Genomic DNA, 22,761 nt, shown 5'->3' on the forward strand with positions numbered 1-22,761 from the left:
GGGATACAGTGGGCAAAAGATGCATGGGATGAACTCAATAAATTATTTGGTACACAAGCAAAAAATTCCAAGATAAATCTATTAATGCAATTTTACAAATTGGACATGAAGGAAAGTGAACCTTTAATCACACACTTGAACAAATATAAAAGTATTAAGCAACAGCTGGCAGCTATTGGCAAAAAGGTAGAAGATGATGAAGCATTAGCTGTACTTTTGAAGAGTGTGGACAAAGGAGATTATGAAAACATTGTAGCAACACTAAAGAATGTACCTGAACTGAAGATACACGAGATAGAAGCAGCTCTACTAGAGCAAGAGAGCAGAGGCAAAGAGAAGAAAGAGCTCGACTCAACAGCAGGAGAGGAAAAAGCATTCTTCACCCGAGGAGGATTCTCTCGAGGACGAGGACGAGGAAGAGGCAGAGTAGGAGGGAGGACCTTCACTTGCCACAAATGTGGAAAGCCAGGACACATGGTGAGAGACTGCTACAGCAAACCCAGTGAAGAAGGAACGACATCGGCAAACTTCATGGAGGCTCCAAGAGAAGTGGAGTCGGATCATCTTTTCTGAGAGAGAGAGAGAGAGAGAACCCACAACCCAATGTAACCTGCCCCAATAAAGTAAAACCACCTCTGAGCCACCGATGATGTAGGCCACGTGGTAGATGTATGTGTGAGCAATTTAGTCAAGGTCACGGGTAACTATAGTAAGCCTTGGACACATAGAGAGAGAGAGTGTCAAGGACTATGGGTTTAGGGATCTGAGGCACTGGTCGCAGGCTGTCAAGTAAGAGAGAAACTTGATATAGGGTCCAGGTGTGCTAAGATAACTTGAGGGGAGGAGTAGACACTGGTCGCGGACTGCCAAGTAAGGGGAGGCAAACTTGGTATAGGGTCTAGGTGTGCTAGGATTATTCACTTGAGGGGAGGTGTTGAAAATACAAGTGAATAGGGTGTGTGTGTGGGAACAAGCTCTTGGATAGAGGCTGTAAAAGAGGAGATGTAATTGTGAAAGAACCTGTGAAAAGGTGAGAAGAATCTACTGGGAGAGAATAATGGGTAGCATGAGGGAATTTAGGAGTGTGGAGATATTCTGGGAGATATTCAGGGAAAAGAGAAGATGTGGAGAGAATCAGGCAAAAGGTGGAGATATTCTGGGAGTGAATCATGGAGAAATCAATGGGATTTGATGCTTGATGTAAACACTATAAATTGAGGCATAGCCCTAATGAGAATTTGCTGGTTTTTGAGTATCCATGCCTACATTAATCTATGTGCTAATTATTCACTAATTACGTCTTAATCACTTGCTAATCACTTTGTTAATTATGTTGATTCTAGTGTTTGATCCACCATAGCTCATCATTTAGCTCAAATTTCAACAAAGATGGCATAGTGGAGTACATTCCCGAGAAGGTGTTGGGAGAAAGAGAGAAGGTGTTATGCAACCGCACTTTGCGTGAATACCTTGTCAAGTGGAAAGGTTTACCTTAAGATGAAGAAACATGGCAGCCCGCCTCTATGTTGGAGGGGATGGAACACCTTTTTGTTGATGCATCTAAGGTGGATTTTGAAACAAAATAGTGAAAACCAGCTTGTTGTAATTTACTGTTATGAGGTATAAAAGAGGTTCAAACAGATGCAATTGGCATATACACTCCTTAGCCATGATTGACAATTAGCTGAGGAGCATTACATGAAGTTTAGGCTCAAGTCATGGTCTTTTGGATAGCTTTGGCAAGGAAGTGTGAAGTAGTTCATGTTGATACTTATGCAAACCATGCATACTATGGTTTTACTTTGTGCATGTTTCAAGGACAGCACATATGTGGGTGGGGATGGTTTGTAATGAAGTAGATTTGATTGCACATGCACATGGGGGATGTGGCATAGGCACTTGGGCTTAGGGTCATTTACATGTGTAATTTTTGGGACCTTGGGCTATATTAGACATAGGGCCCATGGGCATTGTACCTTTTTTATCAATATACATTTTCATGAGTACACTTACTCTTTTGGAGCTATAAGCTTCCATGGTGAACTTCTCCCTCTTGAGATGTTAGGATGGTGACCCATACCCATGTTGTCACTCCATGCTGAGTGGCCAATCCTAGTTTCTTGCAATGTGTACTAAATTAGGTAAGACGGCTGCCAAGTATATGTGAATTAAAGACACTATAGATACATAATGAATGGCATATTAAAGACACTCTCCTCTAATATAGGTAAAAGAGACGCATTTAATATAACTATTTGTCTCTACTATTTTAGTTAAATCACTTTCATTAAAAAAGTTAATCCAATCCTTACATGGCCCTTTTTTTCGTTTTTGGCCCTAATGGCATTAATTGCTCATCTCTTACCCTTTCCCTAGGCTTATACATTGAGTTCAGGTTTTTCAAATGTGAGATAGAATCTCTCATAGACTCATTCTGTTCTTGCTTAATTGGGTAGGGCTCCACTTATCTCCGCTTTGTGTAGAAGTTGGTACAAACATAATCTTAAGCTGTGTAAAATTAATCTTGCCATCCGAGCTTAAGTGAGATTGATACCATCAGTGTGCTTTTTCTTCTAGTGTAAGGGAGAACGTAAATATTTTTGTTTGGTCCCTAATCAAACCTTGATCAAACCACAAGTTTTGCACATAAATTCAAATATTTGAGAGGTGTTGTATGGCACTGCCATTGTTTGAGAATTTCTACATTAATCTTGCCACATGGTTGGCCTTGACTGATGTTTCTCTTTATGGTGTTGGTGTGGTACCTAACTCCCTGGCAACCCCCCTTCCTATTTCTTTATCCATTCTTAATAGGTTGATAGGTGTTGTGACTCCCATGTGAGGAGTTACTCTAATTAGCTCCCTTTGGTGGGGCCTTGTACGCCATGCCTTCTACAATTTTCCCACTCTACTTTGGCCTATTATAGCTCTAGCATATGTTAATTTATATGTACCCTTGGATTAGGTGGTATTGAGATAGCTCCCACATTCTTGTTCACATCGTCATCCAAGATTTCTTCTCCTAGTTCTCCTCTTGTAACAACATACCCCTCATGTGCTCTTCAAACTCTAGGGCTCTTTACATTGCATCTAATTCTATCTCAGTGTAAGTTTTTTCTATATTTTCTCTTGATAGATCATCTTACCTGAGAGAGGTGCGAGGAGAGCGGTTAGGTCTTCCTAAGACTCCTTTAAAATAGAGGTGGCATACCCTCCTCCAATACTTGTTCAATCTCCCTAGCACTGCCTCGTACAACCAAGTCTTCTTCATGCCTCAATCCACTAAGGCTGGAAGAACCTTCCCCACACATTGTTGTACCAAAAGGCATATCTCTCGGCTAACTCCGTGTGAAAATATAAGCTTATCTTCTCTTGTTCAAGCCTTCTGAGTTGGGCTTGTGCCTCCTTCATTCTTCCCTAAATCTCAAGTTCCCTAGAAGTGGGGAAATACATTGCACCTATCCTTTGGGCACTTAGAGAATCCCTTAGAATTCTAGAAGTAAGTTGTACCAGGGACTGAGGATTGATCTGCTCCTTTGTCAATTGTTACCCTATACTTCCAGGTCTTCCAATGCTTACTTCTCTATTTGAACTCATGGGATATCCTTTAGTAGTCTGTGGAGCTTCCATTTTAGGCTCATAATTGTATCCTACTAGGAATCCTCAGGCTAAGCCCATGACCCCACTAGATAGTGTTGGAGAAGAAGTACCCTTCTCCCCTTACAATTCCTCGTTAAGTGGATTCTCCATGGTTTCCTCATTACTTGATGATTCAAAAGAATTCAGTCTTTTTGCAAAGCAAACACACTACTTGATGATTCAAAAGAATTCAGCCTTTGCAGAGCAAACACACTACTTTGTGTGCTAGCCATGTAAGCTAACCCTAGGCTTCTTTATAGGAGGATCCTAATTGGTTAGATGCCTTGCCATTAGGGAAAATGTCATCACCAACAATTATTCTCGACCTTAAGAGTATGAAATGTTGTTAATTGGCAAAAATGTTGATTTGCACATAATTGAAATTACTCAGGTCTACAATTACCAGATTTTTATAGAATCACAGACATGACCAAAAATCATAGGCGTGATCATGACAAAATTTTTGTTTATCTTGAGTTGTTTACAACTACCTCTAGTGTTAGGGAGACCTTAGAAATACCCCTGATCACTTCTTTGATAACACTCAAGGTCTCAGCTAGCGTGATCGTGTAGGGTCAAGACTCACGGTTGTGATTCTCTCTTGAATCACGATGATGATCTTCACCCAAATGAGTTCAATGAATGTATATATGATTCCTTGAGGCCCTTAATAATTGTTGCAAATATTAACCTTGTCAAATTATCAACTGGGGTCACTGTGATTGGTGACATGGAAATTCACGGTGTGATTTACCAATCATGGGCATGATTTATGACATGGCAATCACAAGCGTGATCACGAGCCTTGATTTGTGATCCACGATCCATGATCATGATTAGATAAGATAAGATAAGATGAATCTATCAAAGATAATGCACATTTAATGTGCCATATTGGGGTTCGTGAGACAACAAGATTTGTCAAAGAATCACGACGTGATCAACAATCACGGGCTTTGATTTGTGATCCATGATCCATGATCACGATTAGATTAGATAAGATAAGATGAAATATGTCAAAGATAAGCTGCATTCAATGTGCCATCCGTAGTTAGTGGGATAGATAGATTTGTCAGAGAATCATGGTGTGATCAACAATCATGGACAAGACTTTGCAGACTGCAGAATCACGACGACGTGATTCTGCAAGTTTTGACTAAAAATCACTAGCTTAGGGATGTAAATCTCAATTTCTCTAGTTCAAAATTTTCAAATTGTTTCTTTGCAACATGAATATTTAAGTGATAGCAAGCAATAGGATCAATTGCTCTTTATTTTTTAAAATTTTTTAAGATTTATAAAAATGCAACAATGGGTGTTCATTGCATAATCACGGCGGTGTGATTATTGAGTTTAGACCATGAAAGTACAGATGCAAATGCTTTATTTTGTTGCTTTTGTACCTCTTAAACAATGCAAATGCTTTATTTTGTTGCTTTTGTACCTCTTAAACAATGCAAACAACCATTTCAAATGCTAAAACAATAAAAAACAACCCTTGTTTTTCTCCCTTCTCACAACCTTATCCACAACTTATCCTCTTCTTAAACAATCACCACACAGCTTCAAGAAGCCATATTAAGGTAAAAGGGACTTGTAATAAGATGAAAAGGAGTGCAAATAGAGTAGAAAGAGACCGGTGGTTCCAAGGCAACAATGCCAAAAATGTTACAGACTACACCACCCCTCTCCTATTGCAATGGATAATGCTTACCTTAACACATCATGGGAGAACTTACCGGCATCCAATCTCATATCTCTGAAGACTCTAAGTTTTGGTAGTGGTAGCTAGCTCCACTCCTTTCCCTCCTTCCTCAAGCTCACCATAATGATGTCTCTCCTCATACACAGACACTCACTCCTCTCTACTCTCGAACTCATGAACACAAGCATAAGAGGAACATGCTCCAAGAATGAAGCTCTCTCTCCTGTCAACTCTCTCTCACCCCATAGACACAAGAGAGCAAGGAGATAAGACTAAACTCACAATTGGCACAAAGGGGGATTGTGTCTTGCATTATGAGAATTTGTTATTTATATAACCGGCCCTTATTCACACTTGAGTGTCCCAAACTTTAAAAAAGATGGGCGAAATGATTACAAGTTACATAGGTTTGGACATTGCCTAACCATTCTCATAATTATAACATTTATAGTGCAAGAGCATATTAGGGACTTTGGAAAAATCCCGATTCCCATTTTGTAAAATAAAAAAGATGGGAGCACAGTGTAAACCCTTTTAATCTTTTGTCAAAACTAGCTCATTTTACATATCACTGGAAATCTCCTAAAGAGTAAATTCTAAATCTACATTCTCCAATATATAATTGGAAATCTCTTGACAAGTAGGTTCTAAATCCATTTTCTCCAACAACTTTGGATTTGGTATGCTGAAGATACATACTAAAAAGTATATTGAAAAGAAAATTCCCAAAGTAATGGGATTTTCCCAAACTCCTTAATATGGTCTTATGCCATTTCATGACACTATTGTGCTATCTCTCTTATGTATTCTAAGTTAACCTCAAAATGGGGTTAACAACATGGTGGTGGAAGAACCCGATTTGCCACCATGACTTGGCCAACTAAGGAAATCTTGGATAAACTCGAGTATAGAAACTTCCTTTGAATGCTCATTAGAAGAAGAGGGGCGAGGGGAGCAGCGATGGGCGACACCAAGGGTAGAGGGAAGGTGAGGAAGCATGAAAGAGGCATGCAACAAAGGAGGGTGGAAAGGGAAGGCAAAGAGGCATGCAACAAAGGAGGGTGGAAAGGGAAGGCGAAGAGGCATGCATAATGAAGAGGGGTGGGAAGGGAATGCAAGAGGGGTGTAATAGGCGGAGGGGGGAGGAGAGGCAACGTGTCGATGACTACTACTAAGAGAGCTCTAGGTCGCAGTGGGGTTTATTAGAGGATATTACTATTACATTAATGTTTTTTTCTACTTCTTGTTTAATATTATAGGTCTGTGCTATCTTGTTCCCACCAACACCTCCTTGTCTCTTGAGGTAAACCCCTTAAAACCTTTTCTTTCTTTTTCTAATGAATTATACACTCAGGTGCCATGATCTAGGATTAATTATCGATTATACATAGACTATGCATAAGAGTTTTAAGTATTTATGTTGATACATGGCTAGTTGACAAATAACTTGCAACACGGTGTTACACGACATGAAGAAGGAGTAGATATCATAATAGTATAAAGACTACACGACATGAAGCAGGAGTGGTAATCTTCTTTATAAGTAAATTGCCTCAAATTCTATCTTATCTTTTAAGGAAAAAAGATAGTGTATTGCCTCGAATTGTATCTTATCTTTTATAAGTGTATTGCCTTGAATTGTATCTTTTATAAGTATATTGCCTCGAATTGTATCTTATCTCTATAAGTATATTGCCTCGAATTGTATATTATCTTTATAAGTATATTGACTCAAATTATATTTTATCTTTTAAGAAAAAAAGAGTGCCCTATAACAACATAAAATCAATGTTCATTTGTTTGTATACATGTAGCTTAAAGTAATGAACCACCCCCCATACAGGATGAATATGTGTTCATATTACAACAGAGTTTAGAAGCTCTCTTTAAAAGGGTGCAAGAAGAAGGATGGATTATTATTTTCGGAGGCCATTATTTAGCAAGAATGGCAAGTAAGTACAATCCTAAACCGATAACACCTTTGTTTTTTCTAAACTGCATTTATTCCAAATAGAAAATTGATGTGAAATTCAAATTAATTTAGTGGTTGATCATGATTTGATAGAGAAATGATATTGTTATGATTATTAGCATGACACACAAGCCATGTTTGACAAGTTGGGGAGGCAAGGTGTGGATATTGATTAGATTGCCAGCGTAAACTATGTAAGTAAAATAATGTTTAAGGTTTCTTTGATCTTTAAAGATCAAAGAAACATTTTAGGTTGGCCTTTGTTCTTTAAAACAACATTTTAGGTTTCTTTGATCTTTAAGTAAAGCAACATTTTAGGTTTCTTTGATATTTAAAGATCCATTTTAGAATTTAAATATCTTTAAAGATGTTTAAAAATCTTTAAATATATTTTAAAACACCATATTAGAGAATTTGGAAAAATCACGATTCCCATTTTGCAAGATTATAAAAAAGGGACCATGGTGAATCTCTTTAAGCTTTGGTCAAAACCCCCTCATGTGACATAAGAGTAGGTTCTAAATGCACATTCTCTGACAACTTTCAAGTGTGTATGCTTAAGGCATACCAAAAAGTAGATTGAAAAGAAAATTTCCAAAGTTTTGGTATTTTTCCAAATTCTCCAATATGGTAATGAAACATTTTAAATTTCTTTGATATTTGAAGATCCATTTTAGATTTTAAATATCTATTTTTTAATTATTTATATTATCTTGTTTGTGTAAGGGCATCCTTGAAGAGACTCCACCATAGACTGATGATGAGGATGAGGAGACAACTGTGGCTCTAAGTAAATAGATATAGATATATTTTTCATTATATATACACTTTTGTAAAGAAGGATACTTTTTTGTAAAGAGGGATATTTTGTCAATAGATATAAACTACTCTCCATTGTCATGGACATATCGGAAGCCAAAGAGAAAAGAGAACAAGATATAGAGTATTCATACCTGATCTGGCATATTAATATGACAAATATGATGTTTGAATTGGGCTTATTGAACTTCATATATCAATTTGTCGTGGTAATTTATATTGGTTCTCTTATAAAATGCTCTATCTTCTTGTAACCCTCTGAATGTAAAATCAAAGGCTATGGCCATAATGGCATAGAATGGGGGAGCATCCCCCATTTTGTCCCATTATGGCCAAAGTTTTTTCATGACATCAGTGGTATTACTCACATGGAGATATGTGAGATCTAGCATTAGGGGTTGCATTCTTATATAGCATTAGGGGTTGTATTCTTATGTAGAGTTACATAAAATATACATACACTATACATAAATGAGGGACTTTTAAATTCAAAAAGTGAAATTAATGATACGAATGGGATATTTAAACTATCATCTTAAACCTCACAAAATGGAGTGTATGTAGATCATGAAAATACATAGATAGGGGGTTTCTTAACGTCCTCTTGAACACACATGCTACCTAGGATCCATTTTATTATTAATATCGACCATTAAAACTACTAAGATTATTTTATAGTAAAAACCCACAGTATAAGCCACAATATTAATGATGTAGTTTAGTAGTAATAGTGAAGGGTAATATAGACATAACCATATCGAGGCTTGTAAGTTTTAAGACTTAGCATTCATTATAACACGTCGGGGGCATAACATCATTTTCTTTGTCGGGATGTCGGGGATTCTATTCGCTGCTCCGTAGCAAAATTTTGTTGCCCTACAAATTTTTGCTACTCATCCAACGCTTAAATAGCAAAATTTCACTGCTAGGCAGTGCTTGTAGCAGCGCAATTTCATTGATATACTGTAATTTTGCTACTGTACAATAAAAATAGTAGCGAAATTACATTGCTATTTTCACTGTATGAAATTCCAGAGAGTTATTGGATGCTGAATTTTAAAAATATATGTCATATACACACAAAAAAATGATGTATATAGTTATAAAAAAACATCCATTAGAACCCTTGGAGCCATGTTTTGAGCAAAAAAAAAAGATAGTTGAATTGAGAAGCAAAACAATGTCAAGATCATGAATCTATCGGATTCCCATCTTGTAAAATCCATATGTGTTTCTTCATCAATGTCTATATCTAATGGAAACTCAATGAAAAAATGGGATTCCATATTAATATCAATATCACTATCATGATCCAATGAAGAATTGTCATGATTAATAGGTGACTCATCATCTTCTTCGGATTGATGTTTCTCATGCTCTTGATCGGCCCCCTCCAAAATGTTTTCTTCATTGTCTTCTTCCAATGAGCTGATTTGAGATAGTACTTGCACCACATCCAGAGATTCGTCGGCCTCCACATCTTGATCTTGAAAGATATGTTTTGAACAAGGGAAAACTTGTATAACATACCACCACTTTGGATTAATTCGATCGGCATGAAACACAACCTAATATCATAAAGAAAAGGGGTTACACTTTTATTATACTACATCAAGATTTAATTTAGGATTGGTTGGGTTACTAACCTGTTGACAGTGTTGAGGTAGTACGAAGGTATCTTTCTCATCATTTCAACACTTGGTGGAATCAATTTGAAAGAACCCATTTGGATGTTTCTTCACGGTTACTTGAGAACCTCTATATATCACCTTGAACCATTTGACATCAAAGATGAATAGACTAAATGCTCTAAATCCAACCTCAAGAATATCGTGAATACTTCCACAATAGTCAAGATTGTCCTCTATGACATTGGTATCATGTCTACTAGCTCAACTTTCTTACTCAAAAGTTTCCATCATACCACAATCAAATGTGTTTCTTTTAGAATCCACACGATCCATACAAAAGTGCCTTTCCTTTGACCATATTGCATTATATAGTTTATACTAACATTAAACAAAAGCATGACATTTAGTATAGTGCATTAAACAAGGTATATATGTGAGATAGAGATAAAGAATGTACTTACTTGAGAGTCACATCCTGTTGCATAATCATGCTCTTCTCTTGTGATCATCTCTCTGTTTTTGGATGCCATACAAAGCCATTCTATATTGATCACATTTGGTAGAGGTTCCAAGCTAGGAGAGAATGGCAAGCATCTATTTACTCTTCTGAAAGCTCTTCTCTCATCCTTCTGAAAGCTCTTCTCTCATCCTTTTGTCTATTGACTGCATCCTTGTATCTCCCAATCCACTTCTCCATGATGGGACTATTTAAAATGCCGAATGTATTCACCTTGTGGCGTAATGCTTCATCCAATCTTCATTGCCTTCCTTTTCCTTGAGGCACATTAGTGACTAATAAAGTTGGTCATCCTCCTCATTGCTCCATAATCGTGGCATGGAAGGATCTATGCGAGATAGATGTTTTGAGATATACACACGAGACTCTTGCATCAACCATCCCTCTACCATGCTTGCTTCTAGCCTTTCTCTTTGTCTCACAAAGTCCTTTAAGGTTTTCATGAACCTTTCAAGGAAAAACATCCATCGTTCTCGAACATGAACAAAATGACACAATGTCACTTCATCAACCAAATGCACCACAAGATGCAATTGGCTAATGAGAATTGTTCTAAGAAAGTTATCCTTGATCATACACACTGCCTCAATAGCATTGAGATGAGCTATCTCAATGCATATAGGATCTATCTCCTTTAAGGATATGTACCTACATACATAGCAATTAGGTGTACTATTTACCAATACATAACTTGTGAGCACATGAGAATGCCAAATAAGTAATATAACTTAGTGAATTGAAGAGAAGATTCATACCTCACTAAGCTTCCCATTTTGTAAATAGCCTCTCACCTTCTTATCTCCACAACCAACTAAAGCAATTGGAAGAATAAACTATGCATAGAAAAAAAATAGAAGCTAGTATATGAGCTTACAAATTACGTACCACAAAGAGAAAATGAATAAGCAAATATTTATATACCTATAATATCTTGGGCCAATCATGTGTCTTGAGGCCATATAATTGTTCTCCTTTCTTTTTGGTCTTTGTGAAGGCACCCTTCAATGAATGCATTACTCTCATTGGTGTATGAAAAGAGGAAATCACACTTTTCACCTTATTGTGCTCCCTCTTGGTTAATACTCATGGTGCCTTTGGTAGGACTATGTTGCCACTCTCACTTTCAATTGGCCATGTACTTTGAAGGAATCCAATGTTTTGTAAGTCATCCCTTGCACCCTTTGTATATCTTTTACCAATTAAATGGTCCGAAATATTTGTTACCACATTCTTGAAGATATGCATGGGATCTAAGAGATGATTTATCCTGCACATGCATAGGCTACGCCTGTAGGCTGATTATTCCTCCCACCACACCTCTTCTCTCAAGGGTTTTGCATCAATCTCTCCCTCTCTAAGATAAGCCCTCATTCTTGCTTTCTTTAAGCTTTAATGGAAAGCTTCAATCTTTGCCTTATTCCAAGCTTTCATGGAAAGCTTGTTCATAGATCAATGTGAGCTTTTCTTACCCTTCCTCTCTCTTTCCTTTCCCTTTCTCCCTTCCCCTGTCTTTCCTCTCCCTTTTCCTAACCCTAGCCTAATGCATAGAGCTCTAATAGAGAGCTTTGCTCTCCATCAAAGCTTTGTATTAAGCATTCTATGCATGGAGCTAGGGTTTAGGCTTAACATTTCATTCACTTATGCATTAAGAGTAGGATTTAGGGTACTCACCTCTTTTTGCTCTTGTTCTTCTTACTTGCTAACGTCTTAATGAGGAATAACTTTTTTATTTATTATGTTTCTTTTTTGTAGGTTTATTCAAGTGAACAAGGGTGCCTCTCATATGGTAAGCCCTCTTTCTTCATTTTGGCTTATGCTTCTTGTCTTTGTGTTTTTGCACCCTTGGGTGCTGGGGATTAGGGTTAGGTCAATAGGCCTCTTGCAATAGGTAATGCATAGCCCTTATGCTTATGCAATAGTTTTATGCATAGCCTTATGCATAGGGCTTATGCATAAGTCCTATGCAATGGGTTTATGCACATTGTTATGCATAGGGCTTTTTTATACTATATTGTTTTCTTTAAATAATTGTATATTTTCTTAATTATTTTTTGTAGAGGGAGATTGTTGGGCATGACACAACAAAGGAATAGTACAACTGTGGGTACAGAGCCCCCCGTCTACAATTGTGGGCGTGGATGCGTACATGAGGCATATGCTTGGATGAGTCTATTTGGAGACTCAAGCAGATGAGGTAAGTGAGCCTAAACCATTCTCTTTTCTACGTCTAATTGTATTTTAATGCCCTGCTTACCTTCCGCTTGATGGCATGTATGTAGGATGAAGGAGAAGATGAAGAGGAGGATCCTGATTATGAGCATGAAATGATAGAAGTAAGTGAAGAGGATGAGAAAGACAATGATAATGATCACTCGAAATCTGATGAGGATTCTAGTTAGATACCTCTTTATTGTAAACATTTTATGTATATATGGCCAAAGGCCCAACACTTTGTGAAATATAATAAATTTTGGGCTCAATTTCATTCTCCACAATCTATGTGTTTCTTATGTTTGTGTTTGTGTCATAAAATTGAAATTGTGACTCTGTTTTAATAAATAAAAAGAGATGAGACGGACTGGGGAGTCCTATGCAGACTCCCCAGTCTGCCCCAGCTCTTTTTTTGTTGTGCAGAGCTTTTGCTGAGCAGTGAAAATGCAGCAAAATATTGCTATACTGAGCAGCATAATTTCGCTATGGGACAACAAAATATTGCTGCTCAGTAGCGATATTTTGCTGCTATTTTTCGTTGCTGGGCAGCGAACCTCCTGTTGTGCACAGCAAAAATAACAGTGTTTCCAGTAGCGAAAATAGCCCAACATCTACTTACCCTTCTAGTTATAAAAACGCTGTTATTTTCACTGCTACACCCTCATTCTGCTGTAGTAATTGTCTTTGTACTTTTCCTTGAAATAGAAAATGTATTGTTACCATTTGAATGCATATTAGACCTCAAAATATGGATAGGGTGGACATGCTCTAATTATAAGCCAATTTTCTCTATTCGTCTTTCAACATTCTTAGTGTAGCTACCCATAACTCAAGTTTTTTATACATCAAGCTACTAAGAGGATGTCTACAAAGACCCATGTAATCATGTGACTGAACCTATGTGCTAGCATGTTGGGTCCTTATAAAAGATTTTGAAGGCAAATAATCTACCATCCACCTGCACCAAAAAATATATGTTGTCCCCACCCATGCTAACTTTCATGATTGTAAGCACTGAGAAGTTTGTAGAACTACTAGCACTCATCTTGTTATTCATGGGGGATCAAACTATGTAGAGCATACAATGATCACTACCAAAATCTGGTGATGGAATAGTTGGCTGGTGGATTTTGACTGTGTAGATTTAACATGCATTGCTACTTAAGGTGGGTTATCAACAAAGGTCTCTAGCTGCTGACAACCTGGTTCTCAACACCCAAGTGAGGTTCAATCAAGTGTGGCTAGCATGTCCTCCTACCCATTGCTGTGTTTTTGGTGTATCAAGGAGTGCATATGCATTGCTAGCTTTCTTTCTAATCTAAGGGATTAAAAAGTGTCACATGGGGGCATTAGAGGGAAATTTCAAGGCTACCTCTTAAGGGGTTTAAATTTCTAGGGGGTGGTCGAGTTTAAACCTTGATGAGTCCATCCACTGTTGCCTATTACTAACTAAATACAATGCGCTTTCTAAAAGGAAAAATAAGTATCTGTCTCATAATTTCGTACCAACAAAAAAAGCTAGCAAAAAAGATTATTTTCACATGAGAGAATCTTCTTAGTGACATGTCAACAAGGTGAAGTTCCTTCCCCTTTGCATACAAAACGGAAATAAACTCAAGGAAGCAAGTCATATAAGATGTTTTTGTAGAGGTAAGTGCAAGTACAAACAGGCCACATGAAGCCTAGTTGATTTATTGTAATGTTCACATGCAAAATGAGTTCAGTACGAAAATTTTAATATCTCTAAAATGAAGGATGCAATTATTTACATCTAATAAGCAAAAATCAAGTCTCTTCCTGTCTGGTGTTTCTGGTTGTAAAATATACTACTCCATAATGCTACCTAGAGATTAAGTCTTATTTCATTTTAACATATAGTACTCCATAATACCACCCATGAATTTTGATTTGAAGAAGAAACTAAGTACACATGAAAAGGCATGAATCAATGAACCTCAATGTCTTGGAAAATAAAGGAAAAAATGAGCCAAGCTGAAAGAGTTGAAAGCTACCTCATGAATCGAAACGAGATCATGATGATTTGTTGCCAAGAAGGGGGAAACAAGGGTGGTATGCTATCTGCATGCAAAGACAGTGTGCAGAGAGCACCCCACATAGCACCATGGATTTTACAAAAGTGGGGGATGAAGTGTGTGGGCATGGGCTCCAAACAAGGTGAGGGATGAACTTTGGACATGGTGGCCACACAAGGTGGAGAGCAAGGGGGCAATGTGGTGGTGGTGGGGGAGATTTTAGTAAGGGGGGCGAGTTCCTGCGGCAGCCCAAGCATAGACATCTGGCATTTGGTGATTGGTGAGGAGGTTAGGGGGGACGTTGTAAAGAGCCATGCTGTTGTTATTGGCTGTGGTGGAAGGATCTATATTGAGCTGCGGGGGTGCAACCACTGCTGCAGATTGCGAAGCTCCAATGGCGGGCAACGTCTCGTCATCATCTAGAGGCAGGCGTTCATATGAAGCATTGAGAAAAGAGGCAGCCATAATCACCACAGGACCCGACGCTAGCAGAGCGCCCACCACGCTGCCACCCACAACCTGCCCCTGGCCGCCGGCTAGGTATATGGTTAAGCCCGTCGCCCCGGGCGGCGCTGGCGGCGGGAGGAACGAGCCGGACAGCGAGAGGATCTCGAAGCGGCCGTGCAAGGTGACGGTGGCACCGGGTGCTGCAGGTTGCCGGAGTGTGACGTTGGCGACGGTTCCGCTGCCGCTAAGGACGCACACACCGCGCTGCCTCCGGCGCGCAAAATTGGCCACGCTCTCGCTAACGTCGCAGCCGTTGGCCACCTCCAGGACATGGGTTCGCAGCGCATTTGCACTATCTCTGGTTATGATGATAGGGGGCTTGGGCTTGTTTTTGGAGCCGGGTGGCCGCCCTCTTGGCCTGCGTGAGGCTTCGCCGCCCATCTCACCTGTGGTTGCCAGCGCTAGCTGGTTAGCCCCTTGATTATTATTGTTAAGATTGACGTTGTTGTTGATAGGATCACTGCTCCCGCTGTTCTCCTCGTCTGATGCATTTGTGGTGTTGTTGGTGGTGTTGCCAATGCGCATATGATCCCTTTGTACAGGTCCTAGAGAAGCCTGAGAGAATGGCAGAGAGTTTGGCCCTACACCCGCCATAGAAACATCCCCTTACCAAGCAGAGCTGGGGCGTACTTCAGAGAGTTCACTTTTCAAACAGAATTCTGCAAAGATAGTCTCCAATTGTCATCATAAACTCTGCTAAAGACCAGCAACAAGGATCAGCTGCAGAATAATATAGGTTTAGCAGCTAGAGAGAGAGAGAGAGAGAGAGAGAGAGAGAGAGAGAGAGAGAGAGCTCCTTGCCCTCTTGATCATTCACAAGCTTTGTTTAACCTAATTAAGAGACACACACAGAGAGAGAGAGAGAGCGCTTAGCCCTCTTGATCATCATTCACAAGCTTTGTTTAACCTAATTAAGATATTAAGTAGCGTAACTCACAGAGAATGTTTAACTCACCGAGCACTACTCGTAAGCTCGCTTAGCTAGAGTGAGTGAGAAGAGAGAAGTGATTCTCCACTAGATCGGATCAAATCTCCCTGTACATTTTTCTTTTGCCTTTTTTGAAAATTTACCGGAATTTGAAGGGGCTGAAAAGGTGGCTCTATTCCTTAGATGTTTACCTACTTACCTAGCTAGTGCTGTGCAAGAAGGTGGTGATCTGGTTAAAGAAACCTAACCCTAACCCTAGAGATCTTGTGGCTGCAGAAAAAGAGTAGTAGGACGGTGGTTTTTTAGGGCAAACAAGAGAAAGAAAGGCTAGGAGGAGGAATATCACGCAGGCAAGCAATAGAAAGCAAAGGCTAGTAGGTATATCACGCAGGCAAACAACAGAAAGATAGATGGAGAGGAAGACTAGTAGGCGCAGGTGGAATCATGGTAAAGAATGCAAAGCCCACATTTTGGAAAAGGGTTGGATGTGGGGAGCGTAGAGACGTGGTTAAACAAACCAAAAAGGACGGCAGGAAAGTGAGAGGAAATTATTTCTTTTTGCACAATGAAGAAGAGAGAAAATATTTTCAACAACACATCACATGATCTTCTACCATGATGATCACATATGATCATCATGGTCATGATCATGTAAAACCTTCCTAGTAACAACATTCTTTGTTTCTCAAAAATTCATCATGATCATGTAAAACCTTCCTAGTAACAACATTCTTTGTTTCTCAAATTTATCATGTATTTTATCTAGTGACAAGACAACCAACTATGCATCTAGCAAAGAACACGTACCATAGTCCAAACCAGTGTCGATAAAAAAAAACTGTCCTTCAGTGTAATTTTCATGCCTCAAATTGAGAAAAGTCGATTATAATTTCGCCTAGCCTTGAATTTAAAGATTCGAAATTTTGAAATTTTAGTTATCTTTCCATGGATCCATCCAACTTACATTTCGCCTTACAAACCCATTTATAACTAATCACATTCTCACCATTTCCGGTTAACCTATGCATTTTTTCATTATAAACTGCTTGAGTTTGAAGGTGATTCATTTTTTCACTAGTTAGAAAAAAGACTTATTTTTGACACTGGAACTTCAAACCAGATATTCCTCACCTGAGAGTGTCAAACATCTTCACCAATATGATACATACCCATGGACTTTAGACTCACACTATTCAATTGTATGCCTAGACCCAACATGAACTTAATGATTTTGTTGAAGTGTGCTAAGTTACGGCTAGGACAAAGGCAACTACCTATTATTTGTCATGCTAAAGAGAATAATTTATGGAGTAATGGCATACCTCAATTGAGTTATAATCAAATAAACATGCATTGGTATGAAGAGGACCCCACTTTGGTGTGAATATTATATCCCTAGTCTTCTAATAGGAAACACTCACATTGGAGAGAACTTAGTCATAATTTCTAACCAATGGAGTACAAGCCCTCCAAGGAAAATGCATCGATATTTATGATCACCTTGCATTTATACTTGCATTTAGACACCACAACAACCCCTCGGGCATTTATGAATACACTGCATTTAGACACATTGCATGCAATAGCTGGATTGGAATGCTCATATATTTGATGATGCACCTATCCTTGTGATAAGGGAGATGTAATGTTGAAGCTAAAGCTAGTCAACATTGCATGCAATAGCTGGATTGGAATGCTCATATATTTGATGATGCACCTATCCTTGTGATAAGGGAGATGTAATGTTGAAGCTAAAGCTTACATGTAGTGGTAGTAGTTAAAATATGCATGCAAAAATGAAGATGTCATGAAAACACACTTTATAAGATATACGACCATAGAAGTCTCTTGCTTTGGAAGATCGCAACACGAATCATTACAAGGCAAGATTTTCTTGGTCTTGAGAAATCACTTACACCCCATAGATGATGACGAGGAAATTCCCCACCTTTCTTTCTCTCTTCTCCCCCTTGGAGACTAGGGTATCAAGAGATATGCTCTTGTGAAATCGAGAGAGAGAGAGAGAGAGGGGGGGGGAGGGCAAAAATGTGTTCAAAGGGGGGAGGGGAGAGAGAGAGAGAGAGAGAGGTAGAGAGAGCGAGCTAGGGCAACAATGAGTTCAAAGGGGGAGAGAGAGAGATCATGCTATAACCTAGAATACAAGTTAGTGGGACGATCCAACGGCTAGCATTGCTTGGAGAGGTAGAGAGAGAGAGAATACGTTCTCCTTCCATCTTGTCGGCCATGCCAAATGTCATCTTTTCAATCTAATCACGGTTACTGTCAATTATTGATCTTTTCACTCTAATCAGGTTGGTTACATCGTTGATTTAATGCGAGTGTCCTTGGTTACGTAAAATGTACTCTTCACTGCCTATAAGGTGGTGGCATCCTAGGGCCAGCAGCTCGGTCGTGTCACGGTTCACCCGAAGCTCCTCCACTGACTCTGCGTTCCACATTCATGAGTCCACCCTAATTAAGATTATGATCATCATTACAGACTAGGTTTGCGTTCTTAATTATCTTTCTTGTCTGCACACTCCAATGCATGGCTCGTCGCTCCAGGCTGTGGCTTTATATTAATTAGTTTATTGCCTCGAGCAGCTCCTGCACGCTTTCAACACCGTCGATTTTATTATTATTATATAATATATATCATTAACAGTTTAATTTTAACAAAATTAAAAAAAGAATTTCAATTATCATTTATCGCCACCAAGCGCACAGCAGGTAGGCCGTAGTAGAGAGGCTGGTGCATTCGTCTTTATAAACCTAGAAGGCCATAGACCTTGCATTAAAAACCAGCATTATTTCCTTTTTGTTTTCCCACCGAAAAGCAGAATCTATATTATATAATAAAAAGGGGGCTTACAAAAAGCTTTTTAAATTCAGGTTATTTCAATCTGATCATCAATATATGTGGCGCATTATTCCAAAGTAAACCCCAAGGTTGATTTTTGATAGCTTCATTAGTGCTTTTTTGAGTTTGAAGGTTCCAAAAGTGGCCAATTTTTAAGGTAAAACTTGTAAAATCTCTAAATAAGGCAAAACTTACCTGAAGATGGAGGTAATATATATATATATATATACACTTTTTAAGGAATTTAGTGCATTTCTTTGACTGATTTGGAAATTTCTTGGCAGTAAAAAACGGGGGAAAATATCAATCCAGACGCTCAGTACAATTAGAACAAGAGGCTTTTATATTAAAAGAATTAAGAGACAAAGTACTTGAAGCCCATATGAAGATAGGCAGCTTGGCCTTGGAGACTGCCCTAGACTACTACCTTAATTAGAAGTTATGGCTACATGTTGTCGGAACCTCTGTATTAAAAAAATTTACAAGAATTAATCTAAGCTAAAGAATGTGGTGCTTTTAATTAAGCTTTCACTTGTAGAAACACTCTGCTAAGACAAATTTGCGAGCTGATTATAAAAATAATGATCCACGTTGGCAACAAGTAGAAACAATTTGAGCCTTCTCCAAACGGTAACATGCTTAAGGGAGTTGATCGATCATAAATCCATGATGATTAGGGTAATCTAAATTAATCGATGAAAATTTTACAAGGGGTAATATTTGTGCATGGGGTGATTTGCAGCTGGATTAAGGCAGGTTTTAAGGTTTAATGTGGAGTATTTGGTAGCAGTTGAACGATCTTATAGCTTCCGTGCTAGCAAAGGAGGAAGCGTACAGGTTACGTTATGAGAAAAGTTAATAATGGTACAGATTGTTTAAATTTTTACGTCCGATTCTGCATGAATTATATCCTAGAGTCCCCACGTGGGACTTTCTGAGAAGGTTCGCAAAAACTCAACTCTATTAAATAGTATAAGGCTATGTAATCTAATCATCTTACGTTGAAATCTCCTCTTAATTAACATAATCACTCTCTAATTGTTAAAAATTGCATTAGATGGTAGATCTACCTAGGACTACACGTACGTACCAAGCCGGACATGACATTCTTAAAAGCCAATTTTTAAAAAAAAATATCAAGGATTAACTAAATTTAAGGTTTATGGCCTCCTCCTCCACAAACAAATGCCACCCCTAAGCCCTAAGCCCTTTAAAACATTTATTTCATCTTAAACAGCTTCATGCCTTGTAAAGGATTTTGTACCTCCAAAATCACCATTGTTTATTTGCCTCCTGATCACTTGCCAAGAATCACATGGAACACTGGTTGACCTTCATAGCACCTCTCTCTCTCTCTCTCTCTCACTCACTTGCCAACAAAATCACATGGAACACTGGTTGACCTTCATTGTATATCTCTCACCACTTACTACCAAATTCTCCAAAAAAATTTAAAAAATCAAAAAGAATCTCTCACCACTCACTATCATCAAAAGCTACCATCAGACTTTTGCTTTTTGTTGCTCAACTACAGGTTTTGTTATATACTTTTACTTTTGTTTCCCTTGATATAATCATTAAGCTCCTTGCAAAAAAGTGTCAAATTTTAAAAAAAACACAAATTTGTGAGCCAATAACCTTACTAGGATCATGATCAACTATTAACCTTCTAGTTCTCCTCTCATTCTTGAACATGTGTACCACTACACATCTTTCTTCTAAGAGCATACCTTTCAAGTATGTACATCTTGAGGAATTTCAATGATAACTCTTTCTCATGGCTTTTTGATCTCTAGTATATGGTCATTTGATCTCTAATTATAAATGCTATTTATTTATTCTTATGTACATCTTTTCTAAAACACCCAAAAGTTTATGCCATCTTTAAACTACATATAAGATAATTATAAATCCAAATTCCTTTGACTTTTGTAAAACTTAAATCAATTTGGATAATATGCATATGTACACTAATTTTAGCATACTAATAGTTAAAGTAAAAAATTTATTTTAAATCTACCACTAAAACAATTTTCAAGTTGCACCTTTGTTCGTTTTTTGTTCATAAATATCATGTATATGAACTTCATTTGCATACATGATATGATTGAACTTATATTTTATTACATAAATGCACTATAGATCTTCCTAGAATAGATTGATGATTTGCATTCAATATACAAATTGATGTTTAATTTTCAAATATTTTCAAATTATTTAATAATTATATATGCACTTTAAAATCATTGTTTTTTTGGTGCTAAAGTGTATTAAAAAGTGTATCGTATATAAAAAATCTTTTGTTTGATCTCATGACTTATATTCAAGTAGATGATATTGAATTGTTATTAGATAAAGTAATATTTTAATTTTTTTTCATTTACAATGGCTATTGTAATTTGTATATGCCCATTAAATGACAGATTCATTGATGTATCTTCTTGTGATGGTGAAAAGAGGTGATTCTAACCCTCATTAAAAAATATATATATTTCTAGGTCCTACATAATTTTCAATATTTAAAGATAGAAAAAGATAAAAGCATGATGATAGGGACACCCACAATGACTCAAACTCGGCGTGAAAATCAAAAGGCCACTTTGATGAGAGTGGAATCTTAGAGTCCATGTGAAAGCAATGCCCTTAAGATGGAGAAGCTGGGGAGTAGGTGGAGAAATGGAAAGGAGAGCTGAAGTAACAGAGTGAGAGGATGCACTCATCAATGAACTTTGACAACTAAGTGGATTAAAGAAAGGTAATGGGTGGCAGGACAGATATGAATCCTTAAAATAAGTGAAAGTAATTAAAGTCGGCGATGGTGGGGAGAAGGAGTCATGACGATGGGCCATTGTGATAACATGATCAAAGGAAATTTAAGTCCAACATAATATTTTACTCACCTTATAATGGAAGCATGTGCTCACCACTCTTTCCCTCTCTATTGGGAGACAAAAAAAGCTTTGGGGAATGTGGGTTGAAGATGCCAAGGGAGGACTCCAAGTGGAAGGGGGGAAGGATACGAGGCTTTCATTTTGTTTGTAAAATAAGGGAGGGAGGATGAAAGTCCTAAAGATAACATTGCGTAACATTAATGTATTCTTTTATAGCAGAAATAGCTAAAAACTTGCATGCAATTTCCCAAAGTTGCTAGAAACTAACCTAGCTAAAGGCTTGCATGGATTTTCCCAAGTTGCTAGAATTAGGCTAACTTGAATGTTTTCGAAGAGGATATAGTCAAAGAAATCCAGCACTTGCAAAGGGTGGAAAAGGGAGCATAAGTGAGTCTCAAATTCTTCCGAGGTTTTCCATACTTGTAGCATACATGTTGCTAGAAGTTATATATTAACTAAGACCATGTTGTGAGAGGTGCTCCAAATCACACTTGAAAGTAGGTGTGAAATGTGAGGGATGGAAAGTAGTGATCATTTGAAATTAGTGTGATTTGAAAAAGCAAAGGTTAGTGAGTGGTTATATTAAATTTGATTTGTATTAGCATTAAACAGTAGCGGGTGTGAGGGCACGTAGTTGTGGTTGGGTGTGAAGGTAAACAAGGTATCACGAAGTTGACACGATTCCCGTCACACGAATGGAGGGTCACTTTCGTAGCACATGGGCAGCGGGCACAACAAGGCAAGATCTCGTGCCACGTGGCGAGCCCGGGCAGCCTCCCCATACGGGCATGATCTAGGCGTGCTGTCCGTCAATACGTTTTTTGATTTCCCCATGCACCCTCACATACAATCGAAATAACTGCCCCCCTTCACCTTAGCAAATTTAATATACTTCCACTACAAGCTTTAAGGCTCCGACTTCCAACGTGTGCCTACCTTAGACACCACGAACAGACCCAAGTTCCCTTCAAGGAATGGAAAGCACACACAAAGGGCAAACGATTGTCTCTACCCTCTCTTGCTTTCCTCCATCAACAAACGCCCTTGC

General features: G+C 38.2%; 1 pseudogene across 4 annotated transcripts; it reads right to left on the reverse strand.

Annotated features, from left to right (window-relative positions):
* Positions 1-14,439: 14,439 nt before the first annotated feature.
* Positions 14,440-16,448, reverse strand: LOC147604560 (AT-hook motif nuclear-localized protein 16 pseudogene; annotated as a pseudogene). Of its 4 annotated transcripts, none has more exons than XR_015265349.1 (2): positions 15,990-16,448; positions 14,440-15,693 (listed from the first exon to the last, which is right to left on the reverse strand). The product of XR_015265349.1 is annotated as an AT-hook motif nuclear-localized protein 16 pseudogene, transcript variant X4 (transcript). The 4 variants fall into 4 exon arrangements; XR_015265347.1 differs by having other exon boundaries at positions 14,440-15,727; XR_015265348.1 differs by having other exon boundaries at positions 14,440-15,754.
* Between the last annotated feature and the right edge of the window lie 6,313 nt (positions 16,449-22,761).

This window comes from Cibotium barometz, chromosome 61 (genome assembly GCF_041138505.1).
Source record: "Cibotium barometz isolate CiBa-2024 chromosome 61, ASM4113850v1, whole genome shotgun sequence".
In the NCBI taxonomy this organism is placed as follows: domain Eukaryota; kingdom Viridiplantae; phylum Streptophyta; class Polypodiopsida; order Cyatheales; family Cibotiaceae; genus Cibotium; species Cibotium barometz.